Here is a 21611-nt window from a genome sequence, read left to right as displayed (position 1 = left end):
GCCTGGCTTGGTTTGCAGTTTCTGCTGCTGGACTGAAACCTGACACCATGAACATCTGCAGCTTTCCAAGACTTTAACTCTTTTACTACCTGGATGAGACTTACAGATTACTCTTTTTTCTCAGAGAGACAGAGAGAGAGAGAGACAATCAACATGAAGAAGACATCATAAAACCATCAAAGACCGTGAAGAAAAGAGTTAAGTTTTAGGTGAGGAAGAGAAAATAAGGAGATGCTTTATAAGCTGAAATATTTTTCTGTAAAGCTATGGAGATGGACAATAGTGTTCTGAAAAAACTACTTTAATTCATGACAGAGTATATTGGGAGGAATGGAGTGTTCAAAGTGTGGATTTTGAGCAAGAAGTGGAGAAATTGTGATACAGTGAGGTGCTGGAATAGAGGGGGGAGAAGTAATAGCTGAAGATTTGGGGGCGCTTGAGAAGCAAAGAGAAAACTTCTGTTTCCAGGGAAGCTTACAGAGACAGATGAAGAGAACTTTTGCCTATAACTCATCCTTAAAAATGACATCCCTAGACTCATGACCCATAACACACCTCAGAGTGATGTGAAATGGGAGGAATGAAGTGATGGCAGATTTCCAGGCAGCTGGCGTCAGAAAAATAGAAAGCTATAACAGAAATAGTTTTCTTGTGAAAAACTCCATAGATTAGCAAAAGAAGACTTCTGTTCCTCTACAAAGACTGATAAAAAGACTCTAACAGGAATTGAGACTGATTTAAACACCAAATTTCCAAGTTTTTTGTCTCTATGTTGTCATGTGAACAAAAAAATGGTTGGGTAGTGGGGGAGAAAGAGGTTTTCTGGAAGTTATTCTGGTTTTCTTATTCTTGTAGTTTTGTTAATAAATTTCTTTATTCCTTTTAAGTTTTAAGCCTGTTTTGCTCTTCTTCTAATCTATATATCACAGCAAGAAATAAGTAAGTTTTCTAGTAATTTTTTAGTTACTGCTTTAAAACCACTGTCTCATGTAGGTTTGTGAAAATGATTATGTTTTCCTCAGATTCAGCTCATGAAATTTTTCTCACCTTAGTAATATCTTTTTGGGAGTTAGGAGTCCACATCATATTCTCAATCACTATGTCACTTTATAATAGACTAGATAAACTGTTTTAGAGGGCTTGTTGATTTTGGGAGTGTCTTTTTGGATATAGTGGCTGCGATCACAGTTACGTTGCAATAGATTTTGTAAATTACTCCATTAAATAACATTTTAGACCCAACCCCAGTAGACTGTCATGAATAATGTGGCTCACAGCACTTGTAGTTCTACAGACAGATATGGCAGTGCTGAGATGAATGACATTTTTTCTAAGATAACCTGAGGTTCTACAGAAATATCTAACCCAAGATGTCTAAAAAATAGGAGTTTCAGAGGTTGGAGTGTCTCCATATGAGAGGGAGGAGGCATTTTTCTCTCTATTTAGGATTACTTGTTTGTTTTCCCCATGGTGTGTTTTTTTGTGGGAGCTGATCCTCCTTACCCAGTTGAAAGTAATTTTAGTTATTATTTTTTATTTTAATCTTCATATAATTTACTCAGTCATGAGGGAAATAGGCTTTCCTTTTTAATCTATTATTCTGAATGCACAAAATATTTGATCCCCTATAACATTTTTTTATGGCCAGAAAACATGATAAATGTGGATAGACTAAAGCCAGAATGCTGAGTGTCATGGATTTGATTGGAACAGTTTAATCCCCTTGCAGAGCATTTATAAAGATGTTAAAGAAACATGGGTGCAGAAAGCTGTTTCAATGAAATCTGCAGATGTTTCTGAGCTGTGCAGATTTTTAAGTATAAAGGAGAACAACAAAAAGAAAACAAAACCAAATAAACACCCTCAAAGAAAGGAGAATCAGAGGCAGAAGTTCAGAAAAGTTCTAGCATATAAAGGGGAAGACAGCTTTCTGGACCATTAGAATCAGTCTTCTGATATTGTTGAGTTGTTACATATGGTCTACTTAATAAATGTTAACCATTATCTTGCTATACTTGCTATACTAGCACACAGTCTTAGGCTGTTCCAGCTTTTTTATACATAATTTTCTTCTAATCTGAATTCTTATAGCATGTAGTCAATAAGAGGAAAATGGATTCTCTGAAGGTAGTGTGAAGGCAGAAAATTAGACAAAATTTTTAAGAAACATGAAACCAGATAATCTCTATATAAGTTAAATGCCAGATTAATATTCACCCATCATTCTATTTAAGAAGGAATTGCCACTGTTTAACCTGTTTCAATGTGAAAATGGGAATGGTTTGGTGCATAGAAATTTATTGCAAAATTGAAAGAAGTGATGATCTTTAGGTAGGAGAAAAGTTCTCTTAAAAAATTTTAAAATAATCTCTCAACATGAAAGCAAGAGAGTGCCAACATACATAGAATAAGGTATCTTGGGAATGGCATGTAATATAGTTCAAGAATGAATATTCAAAGCTACTAGAAATTTGTACACAAAAATCAGCTCTGATGAATAAGATTTCTAAGATAATATTCCAGAGCTAAAATATGCAGACTCAAATATCAAGCTGAATTTTCACTTAGTTTCTAGGGTATATATACACCTATAACATACGCTTTGCAATTGAACTTTTTTTTATTAAACTCTGATTATCTGTAAATGATCTCAAATAAATATTTTGAACAAATTAAGTCAACCAGAAGTATACTTTAAAATTATTGTTTGGCTTGGTTTGGCTAATGAGCTGCAAGCTTAGTTATTCCCAAAGCTCAAGGAAACACATTTGGTCAATCATTCAGCTCAAAGAATTGGTTTTAGTTTGGCACAATGCAGTTTTCTGCAGTGGAATAGCCCTCCATTTCTTGTGTGTGAGAGATCTTTTTTGTTTTAGGAAAACTGAATTTCCAGTTTATTGTCTTCAGGACTTTTAACCCTAAGAAAAAATTCTTGTATCTCTGTTTTTACACCCACAAGCAAAACACACCTGTCCAACTCTGTTAAAAAGTCCTGCATATTTAAGCAACTAAGGCAAAACCAGGCATATTCCCCAAAGAATTAAAATTGGAGGTACTTATGCAAAAAAGCTTCAGCTTGTGGCCCACATATTGTTTTTCAGGTTTCAAAACCCACCAAATTGTGCATTCATTTTTGGAATGTTGTTCCTTGAAACAGTGAGGTTTTCTTTCAAATGTGGGATTTTAAAACAAATGAAGCTGCCTAGATTTCACAGCTTTGTTTGCTCTGTGGTATCACATACTGATTAATAAGGACATAAAAATTTATGCAGGCATGTGGTTTCCTGGTTTTTATCTGCCTAGGGTTTTTTCAGTCACTTACAGTACTGGACTATGCTTCCCCTCTCACCAGAAAAAACAAAGACAGAGGCAGGCTTCTGAGAAAGATTACATGCCCAAAATCCCAGAAATTTGGAGACCTGTTGATACCATCCCTTTGAAGTCAGCTCTCCAAAACACTGTGGCAGTGTTTTACAGGTCCCTACCCATGGTAGGTAAGACACAGAGAAAGGCTGTGCAATCCAGGCAGCACCAGGAGAGCCCAACAGCTGTTGGGAAACTGGTTGTACATTACAAGTCTCCTCACTCTCAGCTGAGGGAAGTTTTATAACAACTCCTGGCTGTGTGCCACCCTCCCAGGGCGGACAGGGTCCTGTGGGATGGCGCTGGGGATGGCAGTGTGACCAGTGTCCTGCAAACAGCAAACTGGGAATGCACTGGGGTTCAGCTGGGATCACCTCCCTACTGTTCACCCACAGCATCACTCACCATGTACTTGGCAATTCCTGTACACCTCTTTCAGGCAGAAACAACCAATGTCTGCCTTTCAAAAGTAAACTACTCCTGTATCAAAAACTGAAAAAAAAAAAAAAAAGTTCAGAGCTTTAGAATAAATTAGATGTGATTTTCTAGACACTACTGGGTCAATATGGGTTAGGTCAATGAGGAAACATAAGCTGGAGTCTTTGGAAATCTTAGTAATCCATTGCTCAGCTGCTCATACCTTTTTTTTTTTTTTTCCTTAAGTCTGCTTGGTATCACAACAGCAAGTTTTATCGTATTTTACTTTTTTTTCTCAAAGCTTTGCAAAACTTCTAACTCAAGCTCTTCTGTCAGTTCAGCAGTTATCTTCTTTAAAAATGAATCAGTCTTTGATTTATTTAATATTAATCTAAACCTGTGTTTTAGCCAGAAATTGTGTAAACCTTCAATGGATTTATTCATAATATATGATTAGACACAATTTTCCATCACTTCAGACTAAATATTAATGTCTTAAATAATATCAAGATATAAAATGGTTGAAAACCAAACATAAGAAAAACACTGAAAAGGCTTTGCTAGGACAGCAGTATGCTAAATAAATAAAGAACAGTGTGTGAGAGAAGAATTATGTGCCGCATAATCCACAGTATCAGCTGGAAAAGGAGAGGAAACTAATTCAGTGCTGGCATAAGTGGAGAACAAGAACTGATGATACATGCAACAACAAATATGAGAACACAGCTAGTTTTCACCAGAAGAAAGCTGTTGGGTTCTCCAGTGATTTGAAGGGTTCATGGGAGGAGACTGCCTCTGTTACTGCTGTGATCACAGAGTAAACTAAAACAACCAGCCCAAAAGTGAATATTTCATTTTTGCCTTCTTGCTTGTCAAGTCATTTTTCTATTCTTCTGACCTGAATCAAATTATTATGTTATCAGACAAGTAACACAGAGAGGGTAAGGTGAGGTTGTCAGGTAGGAGAGAAGGAAACAGGAATGCACCTCAGTGGAGAAAAGATGTTAATTTAGCCAAGTCATCTTATGGAAATACACCCTCAGGGATTTGTTTGCAAAACCTCTTCACGGAAGAGCCAAGTATCTTCTGACATGCCTAGACCAGCGATGGGCAGGATTTGCAAAAAAATTTGCTGGTTTCAATGGTAAAAGTTGCAGAATTTTATCACTTGTAGTTCTTTTCTTTTGATAGTGGCAAAAAGTTTTCTGAACACAACCTATGACAGAAAAATAGAGAGCTAGTTACTGCACAGTTTTCTATTAAAATTTTTATTCTTTAAGTGGAACAGAGCCATGTGTATTGTGTATTTGCTGCCAAAGACCACCACAATAAAAATCACGTCTGTCAAATTTAAAGATTTCATAAATATTAGCACCTCTTTTATTCATTACCATAGTACTCACTAGGAGCTGGGAAAAGCTGATTCAGGTTCACACCTGAAACCAGAAACCTATGTGTTAGCTGGATGTGTGCTCTGATCTCTAAAGAAGTCTTCTACTTTCAGTCTTTACAAACTCCAGGGCTTCTCCTGGCTCAGTTTACTTAAGAAATTTTCAGAATAGTCTGAGCTAGTAAGTCACACAGTTTGTGTTTAACACAAAAAAATCCCTTGAATACAACAATGTCTTTGACTGGAGCACAGATCTGGGTCAGAGATGTAAGAGGGCTTGTGCTGACTGCTGTGGGCAGAGGCCAAGCTTGTAGAGGAAAAAAGAGAAAACCCTCAAAAAGCCTGGAAAAGCAGAAAGCATGTGAAGAAAGGAGAACTTGAGAGCTGAACAGGAAATTATTTTTGTGTACCATTCCAGGATTTATTTAAAATATTTTCTAGAACAGGAATAAACTATTTTTTTCTCTGATTTTATGCCATTGTTTTTCAATGTTATGTTGTATTCATTGTTATGTGACAGTATTTATTTCATTTGAATGAGACAACCCCTCATATATATCTTAGTTTCCTTCCTGTAAATTTGTGAGAATTGAAATAGAATTTAAAGGAACTCTGTTCCCAATTTGATTAGTTAAAAGCAGGAAGTGACCTCTACTGAAATAATTTATATTTTTACAAGCTTTTTTAGAAAGTAGCCATTTTAAACAATTTGTAAGTGTAAAAGCTTGCAAATTCTGTACTTAAACTTCTTTATCCTAATGTTTCTAAGCAGACAAAGCTTGTATTTCTTTATTAATTTCTGTGTGTAAACTTGGTAATTTCTTAAGAGCTGTACAGTTGCATGAAAACCTTCAAATACTCCACAAAATGAGAATTTTACTAAGAACTAAGAAATGTGTCTTCATATTAAAAAAAAAAATGCAGCTATTGAAAACATTTGGCTTTGTATTTTGGAATGCTGCTCCTCTTCCCTAGTTCATTCTTTTCCTCCCAGTGCCTTAATCTGCCTGAAATGGTGTCAGTAAAAAATCTGCCATGTGTTACTGAATTTCATTTCCTGATAGCCCAACAAAACAATTGATCCTGGATATGTCTCTGCCTAAAATGAAGGATGATCATTCTGAGTTGTTCGTCCAGACTCCAGAATACACACTTTTGTGTGTGACTGATCTGTTTTTCCACTTCTTGAGGAAACAATCCATAAGTCTTCCCCAGGAGTGCCCTCACTGGGGTCTCCAGATTGTTTTTACTTGAATTTTAGCTGTAATGCATTGCAGTCCTCAGGAAAGCTCTTTGATTTTTCTAAAAGTTTTCCCTGAAAATGCTATGGATGACAGTTGGACTGTGGAGGCAGAATAGAAAGTGTTTTAGCCAAGAGATGCCCTCAGAAAAGATTTTAAACAAGTGAGTTTTATATGTAAGCCATCTTAACTATGTTTGCTGTTTTATCCCATTTTTTTAAGGCAAACATGCATTGGTATTTATGCCCTTGACTATTTTCCAAGCCAAGTGAAGGACCACTTCCTGTATGTTCACTGTTTGATCTTGCAGAACCAGCCTGATCAAAGCAATGCCATGTCAGATCAGATCTAGAGTCAGGAAACTCACATTAACTCAAGAATTACATCTGAACTAATAATCCCCAAGTCTCAACAGTGCTCCAGAACTGTAACATCTCTGCACCATATCTGGACCTAACCTAGATTACACCTGACAGCTCAGTGCTTCTGCTTTATTTTGCTATGTATTTTCAGGGTAGGGTTAGGATGAATGAGGTCCACATCCCACATATATCTCTACAATGACATAATGCTGTCATTTTCTTTTCATTTCATAAATCTTCCTCTATTTTAGATTAGAGGACTGTTTCTTTTCAATTAAGGTTAATATATATTTTTTCTCCCATCCACAGCCTGTGTATCTCCTTTAATGACCACCTCAGTAGAAAATAACTCACCAAAACAAACATGAATACAGAAGCAGGCATTGTGTTCATTAAATTGAAACTGATGTTCTGTCTGTCATCACTCAAAGTCACCATTTTCATCCTGACACCTTCCCATTGATTAAATTAATTCACATTTGTGGTAAAGAGCAAGCAACTTTTAGAGACCCAGAGGCATTTATTTTTTTCCATTTTTTCCACCTTTCTCACTGAGGGAAGCTGATGCAGATGTCAGTCATGGCAGAAACTGTCACATAGTACCATGTAACAGAATGTGTCACTCATTTGAAAAACAGCATCATGCTGGCCTCCTAAGGCAACAGCACTGCTTGTGAGTGCTGGTACGTGCAGACTTGCCAGCTGTGCCTGTAAAGGACAGGCAGTCCTTAGCAAGCTGCAGCTCAGCTGCATTTGGTGAGCTCAAACTGTTTAATGCTGTGGAGAAATGCACCTCTGAGCTTATATTTTACTGTTTGTACTGCTGGAAGTGGCATTTTACAATGTATGGTTTTCTTCTGGCACATCTATTGCATGCTGCAAAATTTTGTTTTCTCACAGGCCACTGCAAGATACAAAGCACTCATTTCAGGTGCTGAGGTAGTTTAATACCATTGATCAAATGGTTTGCAGTTAAGCTTTGGCAGCAAATAAGCTCAGGCACAAGCTTCCTTTAGAGGACTATTGGCATTGAATTTTATACTAAGCAGTGTGTCTCTGAATTCAACATGTGGGAAATATTTCTGATATCCAATGCAGTTTCCTAGAGCTGCAAAGACTTTGAGGCAGCAAAGGGTTTCTCAATACTTTATTTTTGTGACACTGTGATTACACGCCTTCAAAAATTTAATGCAACATAAAGATGTGAAAGCATTCATAATCTTTCTTTTTCTCTCCCCACTTGAAGCTACCTGTAACCTCACACTGCTTGCAGCTGGAAGTCTAGCTGCAGTATGACCCTGCTTGTTGGGTCAGAATGGTTTTTTATGCCTCAAACATTTCTATCACTTATGTGAAAAGCTTTTGCAGAATGTGGTGTATCTTATTTTGCTGCACCACTGTAGCTCAGTTGTGATCCAGAGAATGTAGCCCATTTTTCTTAGGGATTCTGTATCTATCTATCTGTGTAACTTGCAATTTCAAATTGTGTTCATAATGAATAGTCCTTCTAGAGAAAAATAGATTAAATTGTGCCCTAAGTTACACAAAAACCTATCAGTTTATCTCTGTGGTCCTCAGTGCTACTCCAAGTATACTTTAGGATAATTTGGGGCATGCTCCTTTATACAATCCACTATCTCTGTATGATTCTCAAGTCACTGTTTACAAATGTTCATTATATTAAAATATACTTCAGATAAAGGAAAATTATCATATAAATAACTTCCAGTCCTCATCTACATCCTTATTTCCTACTCATCTAGGCTTTTTCTTATGACATTTTTTTTCAAGAAATCATACAAAGCTTAAATATATTCATTATTATTTTTATGTGAATGGATTTTATGAAACTTGGCTAAAATAATTGAAACAGGTAATGAAATGGGCTAGTAAGGACATCCCAAATGAAGTGAATTCATTTCTATCTGAGCACTGCAGTGTTTTGAGGTGGATATTTAAGAAATGTACAATAGTAGCCCATAATTTTAACAGTTGTTTTGTTCCCTTAGGAGAAAAGAGGATTTGACTTGCATGCCAGTATTTCCTCTGCTTACTCTTAATGTGGAAACTGTAGTGACATCAGTGAATAAAAAGAGGCCAGTGTAATTAACAAAAAAATGTGGCATAGGTTGATTTGAATTGACAATAACATACTGCTATTTTTCCAGTTTAATTTCCACTGGGATACTACATCTAACCACAGTCACATTGCAAACTTCAAAATTTGGGATGCCTGCCGCTTTAATCCTTACCCCCACCTCCTTCCCTACCTGCCTATCAAGGTGGCTGCAGCACACCCTGTCTCTATGGAGCTTGGAAACTTTACTCACTGAGCCCTGTAAGTCAGATGTGGCTGTTTATGGCCAAGGGGTCCAAAAGTGAGACATGGAAGCAGATAACACAATTCCACAGGCCTTGTTTCCTCGGAGAACTATGCGGGAAGCCCAGAGAAGAACATGAAGTTAAGTGAAAATAAGCTAACCTGTGGAACCTTAAAATCCATGTGTCAGCTGATTTAGTAAAGACAGACTTTAAGCAAAAGGTGAAGAATTTGAACAGTATGTGAGGGTTTTTTCCAAGATTTCAATAAAAACCTAAAACCTATACTCATCTAAACCTGCACAGATTAGCATGTCAGGGTCAAACCTGTACTTTTTAAAATCACTGCTAGGTGGTTTTTAATCTGTGGTGTTTCAGACAGAGATTTAAAAGTTGGGTTGGATTTTATCTCAGCTGTCATGGCTGGCTGCTACACTGAAAACAACCCAAAATCTAAAATAAACACATCTGGATTAAAAGGATCAAACACAAAGTACAATAATCTGAACTAATGCCTGCTCTGTTTGGTTTGCTGAAAAGCATAAAAATTTTGGAAATGAAGAACCTTTGGTTACAAAGTCAGGATCAGCTACCAGATTCACTGGGACAGCATCTAGATGTCAAGTTTTTCTTTCTATGCCCTTGTCCTTTACTATGACATGTTCCATTCCCTCCTGGAATCTATACCATCTAGTATATAAAGAGAGTTATTCTGAACTCTTGATAGGATGACTAACAAAATTTAATTGTTTTATGTGCTATGTGCTTGGTGCTAAATCACAGCAGATACAACTACATTACTTTTACTTCCTCTCTGCTAAACATTTGATTCCATAGTCATATGTTTAAAGTTGTATTAAGACATAGAATGGTCTCAAAAGCAATATTCTTCACTGAAATACACTTAGTCATAAATAAGGAAGAAACTCTGCTCACTTTCTAGTCCTTAACATTATTTTAAAACCTATGATATCATTATTTTTTGCTCTCTATTTTAATAGAAAGAATTGAAACAGGTAACTTACAATATTTGTTCAATTTCCTTATAAATGGATGAAGCTGTACTTCATCCTGGCCTGGAAGCATCAGAACCTTGGAGAAAACTGATTTTAGGTGCAGTGTTCCACTTCTTGCCTCAAGGAACAATTGCAGGCACTTGAATTTTGGGATAACACTACTTTAACTACAGGATTAGAAGCCAATGAGAATGCTTTCCAAAGCATACTCATAACCTAATCAAAATGTGGGGGATGAAATGTTTATCCTTTCGAGCAAGTCTCATGCCTATTCCACAGTGAATCAGGTGATTTATTTTTTTAAGCCTTTCATCAACATCCTCTTCTGAACCTTCTGCACTCAGTGAGAAACAAAGCATTTTAAACATTTTAATCTTGGTGAAATAGACCATTTCATAAAAGACACACCAAAACGGATGTGCTTAACCTATGAACTTAAGGAAGTAAAAATTCTTCTGCTGTAAAAATGGTAGTGAGGAACTGCAAAGTGTTTTGTTTGACAGTTCACATCCCAAAAGGGGGACTGCTTGATGCTAATCACATCTTCAAAATGACTAAGCAATTTTTAACATGAAAAGGAATATTTTTCACTCAAGTTTGCTGTGTGGCTTAAGATATCTTAAGAGGTGGTTCAGCAGCTGAAATCCAGGAAGCATATCAGCATATTTAATGAGATAACACTGCACAGACCACCATAAAATGCTCTATGGATCACATATTTGAGATGATACTTGAGACAGTAAACTGCCTGAAACAAGACTGAAACACACAACTTCCATGCTGCCACACCACAGCAACTGCTTCAGCCTCTCTTCTTCTTACACTGGTAAAACAAAGTATCTTGGCTGCACACTGAGACGACAGATTTTATTATGGCTCTATTGTACACTCACTGCAAAGCCTCCAATACATTATGCTTTCAGTTTTGTTCTCTGTACAGGGAAACTATATTACAGTTCCATTAATAATCTGTTAGTGAAATTAAGGGCTCAAAGCCAATGAAAAGATCACTGTTGTTATTACACCGAAAGGTTTATGTAAGAACAAAATGTGGCTTTAGCATGAAATAAACACTTTTTAATAAAATGATGATGATGTCCTAGGTTTGTCGAGTAGTGTATTTAAAAAATAACTTGCAACTGCACTTAGAGTAAGTTCAGTTTTAATGTAGTCAGATTGTTTAAAAATACTCTTTAAAAAAATAAAATTAAAAATACCATTTAAACAGTCTGTAAGGCACGTATTTGGCTGAGACAAGAGGTGCATGAGCCTTTCAGAGCTCTCTGTAAATAGCTATTTGTGATGTACAGGGTCCAACATATATCCTTATCTGAATGAGTCTTACCTGCCTGCAGTATTGGAGCAAGATGCTTTAGTATCCAGTATCATCAAAATATCACTGACATTCAGGTCAATTAAGAAATTTTGATTAAAGGTTGGTTTTTTTTTTTCTATGGCATAAAAAAACATCACCTGAGATTTATCCTGTTGAGGATTTTTGATGTCCCTTGTACTAATTCAGCAAAATAGAATATACATGCCTTTAATAACTAAAATGGTGCATTATTTGGGGGTCTAATTGACTCCTGCTCTGAAATCTCCTAAGGACTGTGGAATCATACTAATCTGAAAAAGTACAAGTTATTTTCTTTCACATTCAATCTATACATGACTTTTTAGCAGCTCCTTACTGGCAGAATATATTGGGAGTTTTTTTTTTAAAGGTAAAATTGGAGGGATTTTGAAAATCTTCCAGAGACAAAAACAGTCAGAAGAGAGGCAACATTCATTCAAGGACACACAGACAAGAACCCTTTCTACATAGGCTCATTAAATTCCCATTCTCATTCAAATTCCCACATATGTCATGGGTGTGCTATGTGCTGTAACTTTGTACCCAGTATGTAGCTGCTGTCTTGATGAATGTGAGCAAAACACATTCTTGATTAAACTTTAACAATAACCCAGGACTCAATTTATTTATTTTTTACTTTGGAAACATTTTTTACTCAACAGGACCTGGAAAATTAAAAGGCTCTTTATTACAAAGAAGTTATTAGATAGAATCAAAAGGAATGGAGGAAAATTATTTTCTTGGTGGATAATTTGTAAATAGGTAAATTTGTAAATATGTAAAAGGTCTGAATTCTCACAAGAGAGTAAATTTGTAAAATAACTGATAGCAACTGTTATGTACTTTACATTTGTCAAAACATACACCAGAAATGTTTCTTCCTTGGTATGAAAGAAATTTAGTTCAATTCCAATATGACTTAATAAAATTAATCATGATAAAATTAGTTTCCAAATATTTTCATGTGCCAAGAATTTATTTTGATGGTAGACCCACAAGCTCTAGAACTGTAAGAATTTCCTCTTACTTACTTAAAAAAGACCTGAGGCTCAGGAGTATAGCCTTCCATCAATTTTAAACTGCTATCCATAAACTCAAATGCAGATCCTTTCTTGAAGGTGATACACGTAGAGTTATGAACTACTCAGTGCTGCTATACTGCTGAAAGGCTTCTGTGCTTTTGGAGCAGCTAAAGTTAAGTTACTTTTACAAATGTGATAAAATATTGAGCCCTTTATAGAGAATAAAGTAAAATTAAATGGTACAAATACAACTGAGATAAAGCCAGATGATTTTGACAGTGTTTCCTTATTCTCCCATTATATATAGGTACTCAAGGTGCATAGTTTATTTTATTTAAGTTTCTATAATTAAGACAGATGGATGGAATATGTACTTCCTGAATGCCCTCTCCTATGTTGCAGGATAGTTAAAAAGCCTGATGATTTTTTTTGTTTGTTTGTTTTGTTTTGTTTGGGTTGTTTTTGTTTTGTTTTGGTTTTTTTTTTGGCTGGTAGTTTCTTTGGGTCTTGTTTTGGTCTGGGGTTTGTTTGTCTGGGGGGTTTTATTTTTGTGTGGGTTTTATTTTTTCTTTGCTTGGTGGGGTTTTTTTGGTTTTATGGCAGGTTGAGAAAGTAGTAGTGATCAGTCCTAATGTCTTGCAAAAACAGTGATGCTGCCTGTTATTCTTCTGATAATCCACTCTCACCTTGCAGCTTTAGAGTTTTATTACCATAACAAATCACAAGAAAAAATAAAATCTAACACATAGCTGTCACTGTAGGAAAGCTGGGTATGAGAAAGTAAATGGTAATGATTTATTTCCAAACAATAATAGCATGACCAGATGCAGAAATTCAATTTAATACATTTTGCTTTCAATTATGTATGTAGCACAACAGGGTTGAAATGCGTAGTCTGGTTCCTATAGCTTGAAAACAGATGTATTAGGTGAAATACCAAAATAAATTAAGCAAAAAATATCAACGTAGGCAAAGAACTTAAACCTGTAAATAACCACTGGGGTCTCAGCACTTTTCAATTAGAAATAAATGTGGTGGTGCTCTCAGGGCTTTTTGTTGTTTTTTTTTTTTTTTTCTGGTGGAATTGAGATTCAAGAAAAGTTCTATTTGTTCAAACAGGCTTGCCTTCCCCATATGCCTTTTAATTAGTATCCTAATTGAAATTTATTAATTTAATTACTTTTCCCACTTGTCCATCCATCAGTGTTGGCAAAGACAGTCTTCCTATTCTGTTCCTGGGTGCTGTTACTGCTCTTCCCATTAGTTTCTTTTACATACACTCCTGTGTGCATTGAGTCAAACAAAGCCTTTATATCCAAACTATTTGAAGCCATGCACTTTTCAATTTTTGGCTTCATTTTATCCTGCATTTATCCATTAAGACATATATTATTTCTCAGACTCAACCAGAGAGTTTTCTCTCTATGTCAGTGAAAGACCCTAGTTAGTATATATGTCATTTTCAATAATGTCCTTATATTTATCTTTCTGAAATACTGTTAAATAATTTGCCTTTGCCTAGAGCTTAGTTTCTCCCAAATGATTTATGGGTTTCTCTGAGGTTCCTGGATTCTAGCAGTATATAAGACATAAGAAAATATGATATGGGAAAAGTGGATGTGGACTTTGAGGCACAGAAATTCTTTTAATACAGAATATAAAAAGAGGAGGCCTATTTATTAAGCTCTGAAGTTACTAAAGATGTTATTAAAGGTATATCCTTTCCATATGCATAGTTGCTAGCTTTCAGAAAGTTACACTTTTTGGATAGGTTTTTCTGCCTGCAAGTGCATGACATCTTTAGCAAGACATTCAGTCTTCTGTTGGAGTAATTATGTTAGAGTACCTTTAATTGTCAAGGGCAAATTTTCTTCTTTTTTTTTTTTCCTTCTTTTTTCTTTTTCTTTTTTTTTTTTTCTTTTTCCCCTTTCCTTTTTCTTTTCCTTTCCTTTTCCTTTTCCTTTTCCTTTTCCTTTCTTTTCTTTGTTGTCAGTCCCTGTGCTTGCTTTAAAGGATGACACTACTTACATGAGATGTGCATATTGCCATTTATGGTGACAGTAACATTTTCATGTGTTCAAAAAATAAATTTTCATTCATAAGTAAATTTATTTCATTTACCATTTAAAGAATTTCAGCAGTGGTTTAGCAGTGCTAAAAAATGCCTCTTTCTGAGTGGCTTGCTTATGCCATTAGCACGCAAATATTTATCCAAAACCCACTCTAATCAAAGAAATAGCTATTATGGATTCCAAGGAGTAAATAGCCAGGGATTCAGTGTTTCACAGTCAGATTGAGACTCTCACTTCTAACTGTCAGCAAACATATTCTGCCTTCAGATGATTGTGATTTACATAAGCACTCTCTGAGAAGTATTTATTCCTGGAAATGCAGTCTCATGAACACCCAGAAAAACCCTCAACAAAATTTCTATATTGTGTAGTGGACAAAAATTCATCATATGTCAGACAAAAAATTGTCATATGTATTCCAGAGGAAACTCATCCTACTTTTTGTACAGTACAATATTATTGATTCATTAATGTTGCCTCAGGAATACTCTTTACCACAGTATGTATCATGTCTAATACTTGACTCCAATACTTGTCATTCTATTCTTCAGCAAGATATTAAATAAAATGAATTGCCCTTGGCACAATGACAATGAAGATAAATGTCAAAACCACTTCATCCAAAACTAAATAAAAAGTATCTAAGCATGCAAGTGTGTGCAATCTTGTGGCACTAAATTATGTATTATCTAAGAATTTCAAACATCAGAATTGTAATTTTGTGCAACTTTTCTCCAACACAAGGCATGTACCTATAAATATAGATCTATATGTATAAAAAATAAATATCATTGTAACAAAAACTTGCATTGTGCAATGCCTGCTTGAGCAAAAAGAAATGAATTTGAAAATTATATTAAAAAATGGACAAACACAAAAAGATACGAGGTTTGATTAACACTGAAACAAAAATAACAGACAAGAATTTAAATGGATAAAGCTGGTCACACATATTCTTGGTATCCAAAAACTTCAGATTTATCTGCAAAATTAAAACACTTTCAAAGTAATTGTACCATCAAATTAGATGATCTTTCAGACATCAGAATAAATATTAGTGTAAAAAAAATATTTAAATACCTAATGGGTAAAATTTAAAACCTGATAATAATAATAACAACAAAAAAAAAACCCTCACAAGACATCCCCCTGGAAAACCAATTGTTTCTATGAAGATGAAGCAGTACATGAAAACCCAGCAGGAAGAACAGCAGGTGATAACTGTAATCTTTATCCTTCTGTATCTGTGTAATAAGTACACTTTTATCAGATACACGAGTCCAGCAGGTAGAAGAACAGAATGTATTACCTCTGCAGTTCAAGCAGTTGAAATTCCTATGTTCTTCATATTTTTGCCTGCAGTTCTAATCCTTCTGTCCTTAGAGATGTCATTAAATTGCATTTCCTGTTTCAATCAAAACTAAAGTATCATCCCTAAAGGATAACACTGATGCCCATTTCCTATAAATGGGGGTCTGAAAAAAAATTCAAAGAAATCTTTTAGCTTAGAAAGGTTCATGTTTAAATTATATATTTTGAGTAAATACATCTGCCCATGTCTCTGCTTTGTCAATATGATCCCTTCAAAAGGAAAATATACTGGTTTATAGAGTAGGCTCTAAAAAGACCTGTTAAATATTAATGCAGGCAAGTAGAGTTGGCAACCTAGTAGTACCTGTTTGAATCTAGAAAAATATGAAAAGCTATGGAAACTGTTACTTTCTATCTATCTAGGTAAACTTTTCTTTTTAGTATCAGTGTAGTTTCTGATTATGGCAAATGTGACAAGGCCAAAAAATTGTTTTTTCCTATATGTGTTACAAGACCCCTGGTAAAGAGCAGTGCATCTGTTACCTTTAAAGTTTATGCTCCATCCATGAATACTGCCCTAAATTGCTGAAGTTTTTTTAAATGTGTCCATGTTTGGTCAAAATTTATCTCAATGAGCTGGAATAAAGGAAGGATTAATCTTAAGTAGTTTTAGTTCAAGTTAAATGTCTAATCTAAATCAGCTTTCCATCTGCTCATGTTTCATGCCAGCAGAACAATGTCTATCCAGAAGATAACTCTATTTCTCACATAATAGATCTCAATGAGAATGAAATATTTTTTCTCAGCTCTTTTCCTACCCACACTTTACTGAGATCCTTACAGGAAAAAAACAATCCTAATTCCTTTTTATTTCAGGAGCTATTCTACAAGTAGCCAAACACATGCTAATGACTCAATCTGCTGTTGACTAGGAAAAAAAAATAGTGGTAAAGAGAGAAGGGCTCATTTTAATGTAAGTAAATCCTTTAACATTATATTGTCAACAGAAAGTAAAAATAAAGTGAGAATAAATCGTATTTATACCTGTGGCAGGACATATACTTTTTCACCCTGTTAAGTATCCAGATTAAGCTGAACTCAAGTCCCAAACAAGTTCAATTTTTCTGCCCTTTGTACTGATTTTGTCCACACAGATAATCATCATCTACTTTCATATGCATATGGGTTAAACACAAATTAATTAAAAGCAAATTCAGGTAACATATTAAACATATGAAACTACGATTGCCTAAATGACAGACTATTTTGGTCTCAAATTTTCATTCATCACAAAAGACAATATTCAGTGTTTTCAAATTTCAGTTTTTTTAAATCTTCCTGCAGTAACTTGATCAAAACATTTATACCCTTAAAAAGTCTGACAACCAAGTATTTCCTGCTGAGTCATCCAGCTGTTTTGAGTGGTCTCTTTGACATTATTCATTTGTATCATAATGAGCAGGACACAGCTCTCTAAAAATCTGATTAGTATATCACAAGTCTAACTTTCACATTTATTGGGATCTCACCTTCTTTTCTGATGTTCCTCACTCCCAGTGGATTATTAAACTAATAATATTCACATTCCCAGGTTTATATCCCTTTTGACAACTTCCCTCCCATTTATAGAAATGTTACCTAGGTCATGCACCTCTCTACTTGAAAACCAAGCATAAATTTTTCCTGACAGGTTACTGTGTGCATCATGACCTCTAAAGATGAAGACTATGAGGCATATGGTATTCACTTCTTGTCCTCTTCAGTTCCACAGCACTGCTGCTTCCTGTAGACTGAACTCATTGTCATCACAAGACTGCTCCACAAACCTGCTGAGGGAAGAAAGGTAGGTGGTACAGAAGAAGCAGAGAAATGTGTTATGTGAAGAAAATTCCTGACTAAGGAAAAATCTGGTGTGAAACCAAGGAAGTGTCTGTGGAGGCCCTCCGGATCTAGGTGCGAGAGGATGCAACAAGGATGATGTGATAGAGAACTATTACAGCTTGCCTGACTAAGATGACATCTCTCTAGCTGTCTGCAAACAATTAAGAGGAATCCCTTGCCCAGAGCCCTTAGTCCATTAGGAGGGATCTTGACCATATGGACATCTACTGAAAAAGTAATACAAACCTTAAGCATCATGGAAGGGTCTTCAGAGCACCCTATGCTATGAATTTCCAGTGTGAACTTAGGGCTTAGCCAGGGAAATACTCTGTTTGACTAGCTGCTCAACAAGAAAAAAACCTTGTGAGTGGGATTGCAGATGTTAGTTTGGGTTGCAATGACCAGGAGAAGATGAGATCAAGATTTGAAGAAAGGCAAAGAACGTAAGACATGGACATGGACTCTAGACTTCAGGACAGCAGATTTTGATTTATTTAGAAGATTGCTGATTAATACCCTTGGAGACTCCTACAAGGAGCATCCAGAATAGCTAGGTGACTTTTAAAATATTATTTGGAGCTCAGGAGGAAAGGACCCCCTCATGAAGGTAGACCAGAAATTTCTATCAAAGGCCTGAACCATTACGCATAGAACTTGAATGCTAGAAATCATAAAGGAAGTGAAAACAAGGACAGAAATCAATAGAAGACTGTAAAAGTGTGGCTGTTATGCAACAATACATATTCATGCTGTTAAGAATAAAAAGGCCAAAACCTGATTAGAACTAAAACTAGTTAGGGACATAAATGTAGCAGGAAGAGCTCCCACAAGTATTCTAATATCAGAAGGAAATTCACAGAAAATACAAACTGCTGTATGGAAGAACTAATTGACTGATAGATTATATGGAAAAGGCTGAATTATTTAATGACATTTTCACCTCAGTCAAAGCCTAGTGTTTAAATTCTGCACATATCGCTCTTATTTTGGAAGCAGGCTTACAAAAAAACAAGAAGCTTGGAGCAACTTTAAAATGTGGAACTTAAGTACAGGATGCCAGATCAAAATTGACCTCAGGGTGTCAGAGATGCTGACTGCAGGGAATGCAAGGCTACTATCATCCGTTAAAAATCATGGTAATCAAGAAAAGTCCTCAAAAACTGGAAAAAGGCAAATATTATGTTCATATCAAGACAGAAAGGAGATCAAGTGAACAATAAAAAAAGCAGTCTCACCTTTTACACCAGAAAGTTCACAAATAGCATTCATTTGGAATTAATTTCTGAACACACATAGAAAACAAGACAATCAAGGGAAATACACAAAGATTTACCAGTGGCAAATCATGCTTCACCAGTCTTAACGACTGCCAGGATGACACATGGGATCAGGGACCTGGATTATGACATGGAATACAAACTTGACAAAATTTCTGGATGATGTTAAGAAAAGTGACTGATGTAATGAATGACAAAAATTCATGTCAGCAGGATCTGAGGGTTATACATAGAGAAGACTCATTACACTTAGGGGGAAGAAGGGCCAAGCTCTGCACCTAGGTTAGAGTAGGTGTGGCCAGTGGAGAGTGACTGGATGAGCTGCAAGGACCAGGCTGAAAGGACTAGAGGGTGATAGCTGACCACAAGGCCAACCATGTGCTCTTGCCCTGAGCTGGATGAACTGTGCAGAACTGCAGCAGAGCCTACAGGGGACATAAAGAACATGACTGACATGGGAAGGTTGAGTGAAAGGAGCTGTTTTTAGTCTGGAAAAGTTAAAGCTAAGGGCCATATTTGAAGAAGCAGAGATAAAAGCCTTGCAGCAGTAGCAAACAATAGAAAAGGGATTCTAGAAGGGACAGTGGCCTTGAAGAGCAAGCTGGATGGATCATGTTGAATATATGGAAAAATGTTTTCATGATGAAATACAAGGACCCACAGAAAGTGTGGCTGCACCATCAGAGAAGGTTATGAAGTCAAAGCTTTGGCTGATCACCTCCAAAGCAAACCCAGAACATGTTTTAACCAAGAAGACATCCTAACCAGAATTTCTAGCATTGCTTAGCTTCATTTACCCTAACTGCAAAAGTTTAAAGACAAAATGATGATATATATTTTACTGTTTATTAATTCATATTCTGTAGGCATCAGTTCCAGGAACCTAACGTTCAGTGTGACCTCTCCTTTTTCATGTCACAATTTAGATCTTCTAGCTATCTCTTATAATGCATTTTCAGTTTATTTGTGACTGTAGGTTTCCAAAACAAATTTGAATTTGCTTACCTTTTTGGTTTTATTTTTAAAAATATCTCCCTTTTGCTACTCTACATTTTATCATTGTTTGTTTACTGTCTTCCTTGCATACAATAAAAAAAAAGAAGTTTTAAATCTCAATTAAAGACTTGTTGAAGTGTGAGGTAGGGTCCTCTACAATGTAAAGGAAAAGTAGTAATTTTGCAAAGTGAAATAAGATGGTTTAGTGATTTCATTAAGTTAAATTAATTCCATTCAAAACAACACATGGTTAGTTCAAATAGAACAAAACCATAACCAGGCAGATGGAAATACTTCTCATCCATTTTCAAGATACTCTAAATTAACTTAGAAAACTGTTTAAACAGCCAGTAGTAGAGACAGTGTCCTTAGTTACCTTTTGCACATAAATACCATGCATTTACTTTAACATAAGATAAAATCAGTACAAATTACTGATTTAAAATAAGTCTGTTAACACAAGATCCTCCTGCAATATCTGCTTCTCAGTAAAAAGAAGAGGGCATACGATCAACAGAAATGAATTCCCAGTAGATTAATTAAGTTAGTTTTACAATGTCACAGTGACAGCTGTGGCTTGAAAAGAGAGGAATGAGATAAGCAGAAGTTGCTTTTAGCAATACAAAAGCAGTAAGCACCATAGAAAAACTGGAGAAAAAGCAATAATTTGTTCTAAATATAGATGAAAAACAATTTAAAAACCAAATGTGTTGTCCTATTTCATCAACAGTACCACAACTGTAACAATGATAGTCACAACAGTAATAAATATTTTGCTCACTGAATTATAATAATTAGAAATGCACATACTTTTGCAGACACAACTTTAAAACGTATTTCTCTAGGAAAAAGATCTCATTGTACATTTTTTTCCCCCAATGTATTTCTGGCTGTTGCAAAATCTGTTTAAATGGAAACAAATAATAGGCTAAATCAAATAAATTCCATTGTGTTCCACATTACATACAGATTTTGGTTCATTCATAATTTTAGATGGTCTAGCAATTTAATTTTCAGAAGTTTTAAATCCTATTGACAAGGTCTTCAAGTAAAACATTTTAGGTATTAATCTCTCTAACAAAATAAAGTGTCAAATTCTCCACTATAAATAATGTTTTTTTCAAATGCCCAATTGCTGTCAGTTTGGTGGAAATGTGTAAAAACTCTCCTGTTATTCAAATGTAGACATTTCAAAGGGAGTTTGATCAACATGGGGCTCAGATTCTTAAAATCTAAGTTTCTCATTCTGATTATCCAGGTGGTTTCTATTCACAACTTGCAATGCAACTATATGTATTGGTAAAGGATATTTATTTCAGTGATAAAGTTAAGGAAACATATAAACAGACACATGTTTATTTTAAACGAACATATAATCAGCATTAATCAAAAGATTGCAGTTTTTTTTTAAATTTGGGATGTTTTGCTTCCTGAAACATTAATCTCTTGCTTGACATTAGTCCTCTTAATAACTACATGTGACTATTTAAATCTCAGTAGATAAACCTCAATGTAACACATTACTGAACAAGTGAATTAATAATGACATAACTTCCAGAATATCATCCCTTACCTGTCCGAAGGATTTAG

The sequence above is a fragment of the Parus major genome, chromosome Z (genome assembly GCF_001522545.3).
Source record: "Parus major isolate Abel chromosome Z, Parus_major1.1, whole genome shotgun sequence".
Classification (NCBI taxonomy): domain Eukaryota; kingdom Metazoa; phylum Chordata; class Aves; order Passeriformes; family Paridae; genus Parus; species Parus major.
This window is presented reverse-complemented; position numbering follows the sequence as displayed.